The sequence below is a fragment of the Rattus norvegicus genome, chromosome 8, assembly GCF_036323735.1.
Source record: "Rattus norvegicus strain BN/NHsdMcwi chromosome 8, GRCr8, whole genome shotgun sequence".
In the NCBI taxonomy this organism is placed as follows: Eukaryota; Metazoa; Chordata; class Mammalia; order Rodentia; family Muridae; genus Rattus; species Rattus norvegicus.
Genome location: NC_086026.1, coordinates 124819840 through 124832907, shown reverse-complemented (window position 1 = coordinate 124832907; position 13068 = coordinate 124819840). Strand labels below are relative to the sequence as shown.

Genomic DNA, 13068 nt, shown 5'->3' with positions numbered 1-13068 from the left:
ATCATTGTTGGCTAGCATGAGGATTTGAGATGCAAGATGGAGAAGATTAAGATAATGAACAACTGGGGCTGGGGATTTAGCTCAGCGGTAGAGCGCTTGCCTAGGAAGCGCAAGGCCCTGGGTTCAGTCCCCAGCTCCGGAAAAAAGAACCAAAAAAAAAAAAAAAAAAAAAGATAATGAACAACTGAAAGAACATTCTACATGGTGTCTTAGTCAGGGTTTCTATTCCTGCACAAACATCATGACCAGGAAGCAAGTTGGGGAGGAAAGGGTTTATTCAGCTCACACTTCCACATTGCTGTTCATCTCCAAAGGAAGTCAGGACTGGAACTCAAGCGGGTCAGGAAGCAAGAGCTGATGCAGAGGCCATGGAGGGATGTTACTTACTGGCTTGCTTCCCCTACCTTGCTCAGCTTGATTTCTTATAGAATCCAAGACCACAAGCCCAGGGATGGCACCACCCACAATGGGCTGGGCCCTTCCCCCTTGATCGCTAATTGAGAAAATGCCTTACAGCTGGGTCTCATGAAGGCATTTCCACAACTGAGGCTCATTTTTCTGTGATAACTCCAGCTTGTGTCAAGTTGACACACAAAACTAACCAGTACACATGGCATGGTGGTTTGAAAGAAAATGGCCCCCATAGGTCCAGAGGGAGGGGCGCTACTAGGAGGTGTGGCCTTGTAGGAGTTGGTGTGGGTTTATTGTAGAAAATGGTCACTGGTGGCAGGCCTTGAGGTCTCAGTGGAACTCTTAGCTCCTTTTCAGCACCACATCTGCTGCATGCCACCGTGCTTCCCACCATGATGATAATGGATCCCCTCTGAACTGTAAGCCAGCCCCAGTCCAATGTCCTTGATAAGAGGCCATGGTCACAGTGTCTCTCACAGCAGTAAAACCCTAAGTCCTATGGCATGAGCAGCCTTTGGTATGTGCTGATCACTGCAGAGTGGCTATTCATGCATCAGGGATATGTCCTTTCGTGAAATCTCCTCGAGCCTGTCTCCTGGCTTATCCATTGAAGACAAAGACACCTCACATTAGTGAAAATGGCGATGACTTGGAAATCGCGACAAGCGTGACTGCCCCAAGTGCAGGAAGCCACTAAGATGAGAAAAAACAGATAAGAGTCAGAGATGCAAGTTACTCCATCCCCTCGTCTGCTTAAGTCATTTTGCTCCTGGCAATGTTCATGGGAGCTGACAGGAGACTGTGAAGTCCCTCCCTAGGTCAGCCTCCTTGTCTTCCCATAGAGATATGTTCAGGAGGGTCCCCGACTGTGGCGGCTATAATGGATTCCAAATAGACTTGTTCTTCCATGTAAGGGCAGACAGCTCCTAAGAGGAACAGAAACGAAGTCCAATGACTCCCTAAGAAGACAGGGAAGCAAGCCAAGCCTGGTGCTTGCCCCAGCCATGGCACAGAGGCAGGTAGGTGCAGCTGCTGGTCACACAGCGCCCACACGTCATGGAGATGTGCACGATCAAGGAGGGTCTTCTGACCTCAGTTAGCTTAGTCTGCAAATTCCTCCACAGCCTTGCTCAGAGGTCTGTTTCCAAGATGTCTCAGACTTCTAGCTTCTGTCAAGTTGACATAAAACTAGCCAGCACACAGGGTGATTCAGGAGCCTGCCAAGTTCTCAACAATATTAAATGCACACCCTCTGTCCCATGTCTGTCTGTCTGTCTCTGAGTGTGTGTGTGTGTGTGTGTGTGTGTGTGTGTGTGTGTGTGTGTGTGGTGTGTTGTGTATACTTTACTTAGGGTTGGCACAGTGGGGTGGAGGAAGACCACACCCAGGACGAATGGAATCAGACTGCGGTTACTATCTGCAGGCATGAGAGGTGACTTCTCATCTGTCCCAAAGGCCTGGGATGTTTTCTGCCTGAGAAACAGAAAACAAAGAAAACAAAGCAGAGAGATGGAAGTTAATACAACATCGATTGTTTCGTGCTTCTGATTTGGAGCCTTTCCCTTCCAGACCGAGAGGCTGGGATCAGCCCCTCTAAGGTCCCCTCTGACATTTCTTTCCTTGACTTCTGAGCGGTTCAGTCTCTGTGTTCATCTCACTCATGGTGACATCATGGAGGATATCATGAATATCTCATGAGCAGGAAAATATACTGTGTGCCAGTAATTATCAGTGGCTTCATTAACTCATTCATTTTAATTCTCTGTGTGTGTGTGCATGTGTGTATGTGTGTGAGTGTGTGAGTGTGTGTGTGAGTGTGTGTGAGTGTGTGCGTGTGTGTGAGTGTGTGAGAGTGTGTGAGTGTGTGAGTGTGTGCGCGTGTGTGCGTGTGTGAGTGTGTGAGTGTGTGTGTGAGTGTGTGTGACAGTGTGTGTGAGTGTGTGTGAGTGTGTGTGAGTGTGTGAGTGTGTGACAGTGTGTGTGAGTGTGTGTGAGTGTGTGTGTGTGTGTGTGTGTGTGTGTGTGTGTCCATGGAGGTCACAGGAGTGCACCAGAACTGGAGCTGTACTTACAGGCAGTTTCAGGCCCAAGTAGGGAGCTGGGAACTGAACTCTAGCTCCTATGCAAGGTCAGCAGATGCTGCCGAGCGTCTCCTTCCTGCCCCTCCGTAACTTCTGAAGAATGAGAGTGCACTGAGATCACCCTAAGAACAGAGAACCTGAGGTGGTGACTTGTGCCATGAGATTTTGGAGGTCTTGGAAGCAGAGGTATTTCTGATCTCCACTGGAAATACAGGTGGTTGAGAGCTGTGAATGAGAGAGGACTCCAGCCCCACCCCTTCCTGTGTCAACTCAGCAAGGTACTCAGCCCCTGCACCCGTATGCCTTATCTCTAACATAAGAGGCATTTAAAGGTTTGTTGTATTTTGGTGTGTGTGTGTGTGTGTGTGTGTGTGTGTGTGTGTGTGTGTGGCCAAGCACACACCGGCCAAGGCACAAACATGGATGTTAGACAGCAACTCTCGGAAATCAGTTCTTTCCTTCTACCATGTGCATCCAAGGAACCGAATTCAAGTCACTGAATGTCACCAGTACCTTTCCCTGGTGTGCCATCTCGCAGGCCTCTGGAGAGGAAATTAGGTCATGCCCTGTCCTCCTGGAGAACTGAACCAGTAGGCTGAATATATAATATAACAGATTAGCATGTAGGAGAGGAATTTTACTCGGGCTGTTTGTGTGCCGGGAGGCTGAGAATGAAGGAGCTTCTCGGGCAAGGAAGCTGGACATCTCAGGGGTCCCAACATGGGACATCTCAGGGGTCCCAACATGGTTGAAGGCTGGGGGAATCCTTGAGCCACTGGTCTCCAGTCCACATTGGAAGACTAGAGAAAGTGGACTCCAGTATCAGGGAACAGTGGCACTAGGATTGAGGAGTAAAGACCGGTGAGCAGCCCTGCTCGCCTCCTAGGCCTCTACATCATCCATTGCCAGGTCTGCCCTGAGCGGGGAATACCTTGTCCCTTCGATGAGTCCTTCACTGAAATGCCACCACGGACCAGCGGTAAGCTCTGAGCTCATTACAGACTCAATTAATTTGGCATGATTAACCATTGGACTGTTGCAGTCTTAAGAGATAGAAAATTCTTAGCAGATAGATAAAAACTTGGGGACGTTCAGCATGTCCTAACTATTAATGTGATTTTATCCACCTCCAGAACCATTCCTGGAAAGTCTTAGTCCAGACTGTTCTAGAAGATCTGCTGAGCGCTCAGGTTTCCGTCAGTTCTCTCTTAGTGTCCAGACAGCATACATATAATTTCCATTTGGAATATTCCAGTAACCCAGAAGCCTCATGGTGCTTCTTCTGAAGTGAAACCTTCTCCGGAGTTTCCACACCTGTGAGTAATCTCACCATCTGACTGAGAGCCTCAGGGTCCCTGGACTCCTCAGTGCCCATCCATTCTCTCTCTGTGTCTCATCAGCAAACCATCCAGACCTGGGTATGTATCTAACCTCCTAAAGGTCACTATATCTCAGCCCGGTAGGGTATCTATAACCCCAACCCTCAAGAGACAGAAGCAAAAGGATCTAAAAAAGCCATGACTCTCGGAGCAGAGCCCTCATTGCAAAAATCCCCCAACACCAGAGACCCTAGATCTCAGTGTGGTGATTCTGGCCAGACTAGCTCACTCTCCCCACTAATTCACCCTTGGTTATCCTAAGAACCCCCAAACTTACTTTTCTACCTCCGAACTTCTCACCATGGGAAAGCAAGGTGGACCTTTCTAAAATGTGCACGTGCTCAGGCTAGGTGCTTACGAACGGCCATCAGCTACTCAGAGGGTAAAACCCAAGTTCCCAAACTTGACTTTCAGAATGATCTGTACATTTGGCTAGCCATCCCCTGCCTCTGCACTCAGCTAGCTCTTGACTTTCTGTGGCTTTGGGAGAAATCCCCAGCTGATCTCTAGTGGGTCCCAGGCTCACATAGGTATTATTCCTGGTGCAAAAGTCACCCCCTACTTCTCTGTCTCCTTCCCTCTCTTTACCCTTCTGCCCCCCTTCTCATCTTTCCTCCCACCTTCTCTCAATGATCTTCAAGTCCTGGCTTCATTGTGGAGTTCTAGGGAAGTTCCCCTGTGTCTACCACGGTGAAGGCTGAAGACCCCATTCCTGAGGTGCCTTGGTTCCTTCCCAAACTCTCTGACCCTTTGATCTCACCTCAGAAGCTTTGGACTTTGATTTCTTGGTCTCGTGGACTGTATCACCTGCTCCAGGAGGGCCGAGCTTTAGAGGCTGCCTTTTTCAACTGTTCCCTCCGAGTTTAGGACAATGTAAGATACTGAGTAACTGCTAAGAGGTTGAGTAGAGATGATAAAGCCTCGGGGTGGGGTGAGGAAGAAGTGAGATGGCTCGGTAGGTGAAGGCACATGTTGCCAAACCAAAGCCTAAGACCTGATTTCAATCCCCAGGACTCACATGGCAGAAGGGAAAGATGATTCCTGTTTCTAGTTGGGCTCCTTCAAAGGAGAGCCTGAGATGGGCATCCTTATACACATAAATGTCTTAGTCAATGTTAATTTTCAATTTGATATGGCCAAGGGTCACCTCAGAAGGAAGCCACAATCGAGGAAGTACCTAGATCAGACTGACCTATGGGCATATTTGTGGGGGATTGTCCTGATTGCTCACTGATCAGCCCAATGTAGGAGAGCCCAGCCCACTGTGGGTGGCATCATTCCTAGGCAGGCAGGCCAAGGATGTACAAGATAGCTCACAGAGATTTGGAAAGCCAATCAAACATCCAAGGCTAGCCTGCAGTAGGGTGAAGCAAGGCTTTTCAATTCCAAACCCTACACTGGTTAATGATTACTTCAAGGATGCTCCAGGTGGGAACGGAGGGAGGATCTTAGTTAGGTTCTTGGTGCTATAATAAACACAACGACTGAAAACAACTTGGGGAAGGAGAGCATTCTTTGTTGTGGTGCCACAATCCATTAAGAAAGGACAGCAGAGCACAAACTCAAGGAGGAAACTGAAGTAAAAGCCATGGACGGGTGTTCTTTATTGGTTTGGTCCCCATGGTTTATTCATCCTGCTTTTTCATACCATCCAAGAACACCTGCTCAGAGTGGACCCCCACAGTTGGCTGGGCTATCCCCCCATATCCCTCATTAGTCAAGAAAATGACCCATGAGGGTTGCCTGTAGGACAATCTGATAGAGGCCACTCCTCAAGTGAAGTTTCCTCTTCCCAGATTTGTCTAGATTTGTGTCAAGTTGACCAAAAGTAAAAACTAGCCAGCCAGGGAGTAAGGACATAAACTAGCCACTTCCGGGTCAAGCTGGCCCACTCACCCACCTACTCCAGATGAATGCATCGGGAGAAGATAAAGTCTGAGGTGTGAGCAGTGGTACGCAGGAAAGCTGTGGAAAGAATCACACAGAGACCTGGATGAGGCTACAGATCTCTGGTGTCCTCGGACTGTTCCCTCTGACCTTCATCAGCTGCAAGTCCCGAAGGCATGTGCTCTTTCCAAAATGGTTCTGGGGACGTCTAACAGTCTTCACATTCTACCTCCATCATTTCCAAGGAGCTCTGTGAAGTATTCAGATAGGATTTGAGACCAACCACACCCCCAATCACAGGCAAAGCAGGAGAGTGGTACCAAGAGGCTATCCTTACCATTCCCACGAGCCGCATGCCAAAGCCTTGCCAAGTAGCTGTACCACACAAAAATCTATGTCTGAGAGCTTTACTGCACATAGCTATACTTGGTGCCAGGGGTGTGTGTCATACTGCATGGCTAGCATGTATGAAACCCTGTATTCCATCACACTACACTGCATAAAACCGGGAACACACCTGTATTCCCAACACTCAGGCAGGTAGATGCAGGAAGATTGGCAGATCAAGACCCTTCTTGACTACACAAGAGAACACTCTCCTCCTGTGCCTTCTTGATAGCCCTTCTGATAGGAAGACTCACCGATGCATCCTTCAGAACTGAGGGTGGTGACCTTGGGGCTACCACCCCAGACCATGCGACCAGCTCCTCCTGACTCAGTAGATGCAGAGAGGAACTGGAATGGTCCTTTCTGCACACTGCTGATGGCAGTGTGGGTACCCGGATGTTAACAGACTTAAATCCCACCTTCACAGCTCAAGGACGGACTGTGCCTAGCAGGCCATTCACTTCCTGAGCTTCTATAAACAGAGAAAGTCTACGCATTGCAAGATCGCTGTGGTAAGGAATCTGGCCTGCATCAGGGATTCCAAAAATGAAAGTCATCATTCTGAAGTCATGTCCTTCCTCATAAACAACAGCCGAAGGGGAGTAGAGCAGGGAGCCTGGTCAATGCTTTGGGAGGGAAAGAAACATACAGGGAATCTTGTGCAGTAACTAACAGTGTTGGTCTCAGTGCCTGAACTACCCAATAAGATACTACAATGTACAATGACTTCTACTTTAGTCAGACTGAAGAAGGTATCATTTCCTTTATTAGATAGAGTTGGTAATGAAATGAAGACTAGTGCTGTGTGTGTGTGTGTGTTGTATGTTATATGTGTGTATGTATATTTGTGTGTGTATATATATATGTATATTGTGTTTGTCTCTCTGTATGTGTGCATTAGTCTGTGTGTGTGTTAGTCTATGTATGGGTGCATGTATGTATATGCACTTGTGTGTGTGTGGTGTGTATATGTGTCTGTGTGTATGTACATATGTGTGTGAATTGTATGTGTGTGTATTAGTCTGTGTGGGGGTATATGTTTGTTCAGGTATGCACATACACATATGTGTACATGTGTGTATGTATAAGCCAATATGTGTACACATGTGCATGTAAGATAAAAGATGGATTTGGGTCTTACTCTCAAGGTGCCCTCTATCTTGGGGGTATTTTTTTTGATGGATTTTATTTTGCCTGCAGGAATGTTTTGCCTGCAATATGTAAGTAGGCTACATGCATAGCTAGCTGGTGCTTGAGAAGGTCAGAGAGGACATTGGTTCCCCTGGAACTAGAACTGGGATGGTTGTGGGTCAAGGTGTGGGTGCTGAGAACCAAATCCAGGTCCTCTGCAAGAGCAGCCAGTGTTCTTAAACCTGAATTAGCACTTCATTCCTCTCTCTCTCTCTCTCTCTCTCTCTCTCTCCCTCTTCCTCTCTCTCTCTCTCTCTCTGCCTCTCCCTCTTTCCCTCCCTCTCCGTCTCCCCCCAACCCCTGTGAGGGTGGGTCTGTCTCTCTTAGACTGGAAGTAATTCATAATTCATATTTATTGATGACAGAAGAAAGACAAATGTAAGTTTCTCTAGACTATGCTTCTCCTTTCCAGTTGGTGAAAGCTTTTTTCTGGATAGAGCAAGAGATGACAACGGTTTTCAGTAAAGAACAGGATCCCCAGTCTGTGAGGTCTGAACCTACTCAGCTCTAATCCCTGACAGAGCAGTCAGCGATGGAGCACTTAGACCTGGGCCAGGCCAAGGGCGGCAACTCAGTGGCTGGAGTGCTGGTCTGGTATGTAGGATCCTGTGGTTCAGTCCTGACACTACATACCTGAAACATGGGAGTACACGGTAGGTATACAGAGGCAGGAGGATTGGAAGTACAAAATCAAAATGACAAAAACAAAAACAAACAAAACCAAGTACGATGGTAGGAGGGGACAGAGGGGACGGAGGGGACGGACTGGAAAAAGGAGGGGAGTCATAATCAGAATATATGGTAAAAGAAGAATCTGTCTTACATTAAAACAAAAGCAAACAAGAACGAAAAGTACCCAGAGGCCAAAAGGGGAGGCTATGGAAGCCCCCATACCCTTGCAGGGGATTAACAGTTTGGGTATCCCAACCCAGCCCAAGGTCACAGTTCCCTTTTCTCTTACAAAACCACAAAGGGAGGACCCTGACCATTCTCTCATCCCTTGGTCTTTTCCGTTGCCCTCTGGTTCTCAGGGTTTCCATATGCCCTGATGGCTCCCCCTCGAGCCAAAAGGATTCATTTTTAGTTCCCCCCATAGTCCTGTCAGTGAATTGTCCTAAAATAATTTATTGCAATGTGCCACCTGCTTCCTGGAGTTCTTGGAGAACTAACACTGTCCTTCCCTGGGTAACATTACCGCTTTGGAATGTGAAGATGCTGCTGTCCGAATTACAGAGGCCAGTGAGGCTGGACAGAGAGACGCTTTAATCTTGTCCCAGGGGTGGGTGCACAGCCCCAGGCACCACATCCCCCCATTTCATTTTTTCATGACCGATCTTCTAAGGGTTCATGCTCAACAGCACAGCCCAGGTTACCCCAATGGACCAGGATGCTTGCCAAGCCCCTGTTATCTCCTCCAGCCCCTGTTCTACAGAACGCCAGAAGGGAAACCAATGCCAACACAGCAAACGAGTGCATGAAAATCTAGATGTCCCTTTTGCTTCTCATTTGCTTGTTTTTCTACGTAGACCAGGCTATCCTGGAACTCACAGAAATCCCCTTGTCTCTTCCTTCTGAGAGCTAGGATTAAAGGTGCATGCTGTCACAGCTGCCTGGTTTTGATGCTGTTGGTTTTTTGGTTTTTGGGGGGTTTTTTTGTTTTTTGTTTTTGAATAACCATGTTGATTGTGGGAAAACCAACACATAAATCTTTTAAGGTTTTGTTTAATGAGACCTAATTAATTTGTAAACATTAAACCTCATTTTCCAGGTTAAAAATCATTGTCTTTCTGACCCATTGGTATCTTAAGCATGAGCTTGGTCTGCTCACTGGCAATTTGGAACTTCTCTGAAGCGTGAGGATCAAGTTCTGTGGTGTGGAATCGAAGCTACAAAACTAGGCTCAGAGGAAACCAGGGGACCGAGGGGTAGATAAAGGGGTGGGGTGGGGTGGGGCAGGACAAACGATCACATGGTGTGAAGAGAGCTACAGGGGAAGAAAGGAGATGGGGAAGAAGATGGAGGGAAAAACCAACACATAAATCTTTTAAGGTTTTGTTTAATGGGACCTAATTATTTGTAAGCTCTCAAAAATAATAAAAAGAAATAAGGTATCCACAAACATGAGCCAGATATGTTGGCGCACGCCTTTAACCCGGCCAGCACTTGGAAAGCCAAGTCACGAAGATGGCAAGTTGAATCAAGGCTAGTCTGGGCTAAGTAGCAGGTTCTTGTCTTAAACATAAAAAGAGGGGGCGGGGCACTAAGTCTGGCTTTACTTACTGGCCTGGTCTCTAATGATTGTGCTCTATGGGCCTATAGAGTTTCATTGGCTGCTGAATTAAAAGTTATATGAAGAAGGAAAAGTAATCGCAACCCCATGTGGAAATGAAGCACTTGGTTATTTTACCCACCTTGTGTATTCCCTTAGCTCTAAACCCTAAAACACACATGCTCACATGCAACGCACATGCACAAGTGCAAGCCATGATTTACCTCTTGTTTTCATGCATGTGGAAGGCCCTCATATCCATATTCTAGCCACACCCTAAGCTCACAGCCTCTCCTGAAGCACTCCACACTGGTCCCATCTTCTGCTGCTTCTCTGCACCGACAGGCCATGAGGACTAAGGGCAGAGATCACCTCTGTTTTACCTTCCTTCTCTTTGGCTTGATGAACTCAATTCCTTCAAGTTCTTTACAGCAGATTCTTTTTGGAAGTTATAACCCAAGCACCAGGAGCCATACCTCAAAATTATATGAGCCTGTCCTCCCAAGCCCCAGATACCTCTAACAGAAAATATCTTCTGGGTTTGTCCGAGCCTGGGTGTATCTCCCATCTCAGATTTTTCTCCTTGGTCACTAAAATTGCTTCTTTCTTTATATCTTTTGTAGCAAATTCTTCAGCCCGGCTCTCTGGCAGTTATTTGATGAGATAGTCTTGTATTCCTGAGTGTGTGTGCAGAAATGACTTACAGCAGTGCAGACAAGCAATCCCAGTGGCTATAATTAATTTCATTTTTATAACGCACATAACAATTTGCATATCAAACCAGTAATTTCACGGCTATTATTACATAGGAAGACAGCAAAATTAGAGGAGAAAGCTGGTTTAATTTAAAAGTTCCTCTGGAGAACCTTAACTCATGCCCGTAGTCTCAGCATTTAGGAGGCTAAGGCAGGAGGATTACGGTGAGTGCAAGGTAATCTTGTCTTAAAAAAATATAACAATAATGTTAAATAAGAATGAAGATGGGGGCTGGGGAGACGGCTTAGAGCTTAAGGACACTTACTGCTCTCATGTGGGGACCCAGCCCCCACAAAGCAGCACACGATCACCTGTAACTCACAGAGGGTATCTGACGCCCTCTGTGGACTAGAGTACACATGCGGTGCACACAAGCACACGCATAAGATTTCTCAAAAAGAATATGGGTAACAAATGTAGCCTGTTAAAAGCTCAAACACCCCGGTCGATCTGTGTCATTTGGCAAGGTTACTGTGACATGTCAAGCTTCTCTTGATGAATAGAGTATTCCAAAGGCACTTGTTCAGCTGGCTTATCCAAGAGGAACTGGGTGGTCCAGCAATGGCTGTCTGTATGCTCAAGACACTGAGGACTTGGGAGCTGCTTTGTTAGCAAGTTTGGGACTCCCAGGAATCTCAATTTGGTGCCAAGGGCCTGGGAAATTCCCAAACAGCTACTGAACTTTTGTTCACATTGGAAGGGTGAGGAATCTTGATTCTGATCTTAGTAATGGTTGGCAGTGGCAGCCACAGCAGGTAGATGTCACCATCAAGGAGGGAGGGCAGGTAGGCAGCTCTGCTTTGTCTCCATACCATGTTGTGTCTAGGCCACCGGAAAGTTCCATCACCCACACTGTGGGCCACCAGGAAGTGTCACCACCCACTCCAGAAAAGGATCCTCTCTCGTTTATCTCTCCTGGACACGCCTTACCCATGTCCTCATTTGACTCCAGAGACAATCAAGTTACTAATCAAGATGTCATTTCAGCTCTCGTGCCCAGCCAAGCCATTAAATGCTAGTCTAAGCTTCCGTGAAGGTGTTTTGAAGTCCCAATTAGCACAATCTGTTCACAAAGGAGATAGTCTTCTCTCATTTGGTCAGACATGGTTTGGTCAATGAAAAAACCTTCCTAATAGAAATGACATTTCCATGACAAGGAGGACATTCTTCCTGAAGACTACAGCAATGCTTTCTGCCTTTAGTTCCCGAATGTCTCTTCCTGATGGACTGAGGTGTGCACACAGACTTGTGCAAGCCAGGTCCTATGTAGGCAGACAGATGGAGTTTTAGAAATACTTAGATGGATAAGCAGATGATTGATCAATTTATAGCTAGCTAGCAGGAAAATAGATGATAAAAATATATAAACAAATGTTAGATGATATTGGTGGGAAGAGATGATAGATGAAGTAGATAGTGGTCTATATGTTGTGAACGGAATAACTAAACTACTTGGTGCTCCCAGTGAGTTGTACACACGCACGTACTGCCCAAGAGCTATCTAGAGTCACAAATGAAACACACACACACACACACACACACACACACACACACAGAGAGAGAGAGAGAGACAGAGAGAGAGAGACAGAGAGACAGAGAGAGACAGAGAGAGAGACAGAGAGAGACAGAGAGACAGAGAGAGACAGAGAGAGAGAGAGAGAGAGAGAGAGAGAGAGAGCAGTTAATTTTAATATGCCTTGACTCATTTAATGTCTGGGCATTTCTAATCCTTCCCGCTGCTAGCAAACACTCCCCTCCAGTACTCCTTAGTTAACATCTTTTAAATTCTATATTTCGTCTGTTACCCCAAATGCAATTGGGGCCACTTCCCCTGATTCTCACACGTCGGTGGACCTTTAGGCCTGGTCTTTATTGATTGATCAAAAGTCAATTGGGGACAAGGGCCTTCAGCGTTTGGACACACAGATTCCTGATTTGGGGGGCCAGATTATTTCAAAGCATTAGAACCGATCCCCAACAATTAGATAGAGAGATGATAGATAACAGATAGATAACAGTTAGATAGATAACAGATGATAGATAAGACAGAAGATAGATTGATATTATAATAGATGATATAGATAGATAGATGCTGTGAATAATAAATGAGAAATGAAATATATGATCAATGTTTAGATAGATGATGCAAGGGAGACAGTGTGGTGATTTGAATGGGAATAGCCCATAATATAATGATGATAAATAAGAACATAGGTGGGAGCTCATATATTTGTATGCTTAGTCCCTAGCTAGTGGAACTGTTTGGGAAGGACTAGGAGGTGTGGCCCTGGAGGAGGACTATCACTGGGGGTGAGCTGTAACACAACTCCCAGTAGCATTCTCTGCCTCCTTCTTACAGATAAGGATGTAAGTTCTTACCCACTGCTCTGTTGCCATGCTCCCTGCCCTGATGGTCATGGACTCACCTGACCATCTGAAACGGTAAGGCCCTAATAAATTCCTTCTTCTGTAAGTGGCCTTAGTCACCCCGAATGACCTATCAAATGACAGATGCTTGTCTGAGGTTTGCATGGGCCAGGGGAGCTGCACACCGACCCCAGCCTTCAGGAAGCAATACTACAACCACACCTTGACTTTAGCATTCGATGTTCTTGAGAAAAAGAACTGAGATGGTAGCATTCACCTTGAGAAGACTCTCTCCCCCTTGCTTTTCCGGTGTGTCTCTATTTGTGTTAACTGGTAGCTG

The 13068-nt window shown here is 46.5% G+C and overlaps 1 long non-coding RNA gene across 1 annotated transcript; it reads right to left on the bottom strand.

Annotated features, from left to right (window-relative positions):
* Positions 1 to 260: 260 nt before the first annotated feature.
* Positions 261 to 6540, bottom strand: LOC103690469 (uncharacterized). The gene is made up of 3 exons (XR_594183.4): positions 6400 to 6540; positions 5772 to 6008; positions 261 to 1104 (listed from the first exon to the last, which is right to left on the bottom strand). It is a non-coding gene; the product is annotated as an uncharacterized LOC103690469 (long non-coding RNA).
* Between the last annotated feature and the right edge of the window lie 6528 nt (positions 6541 to 13068).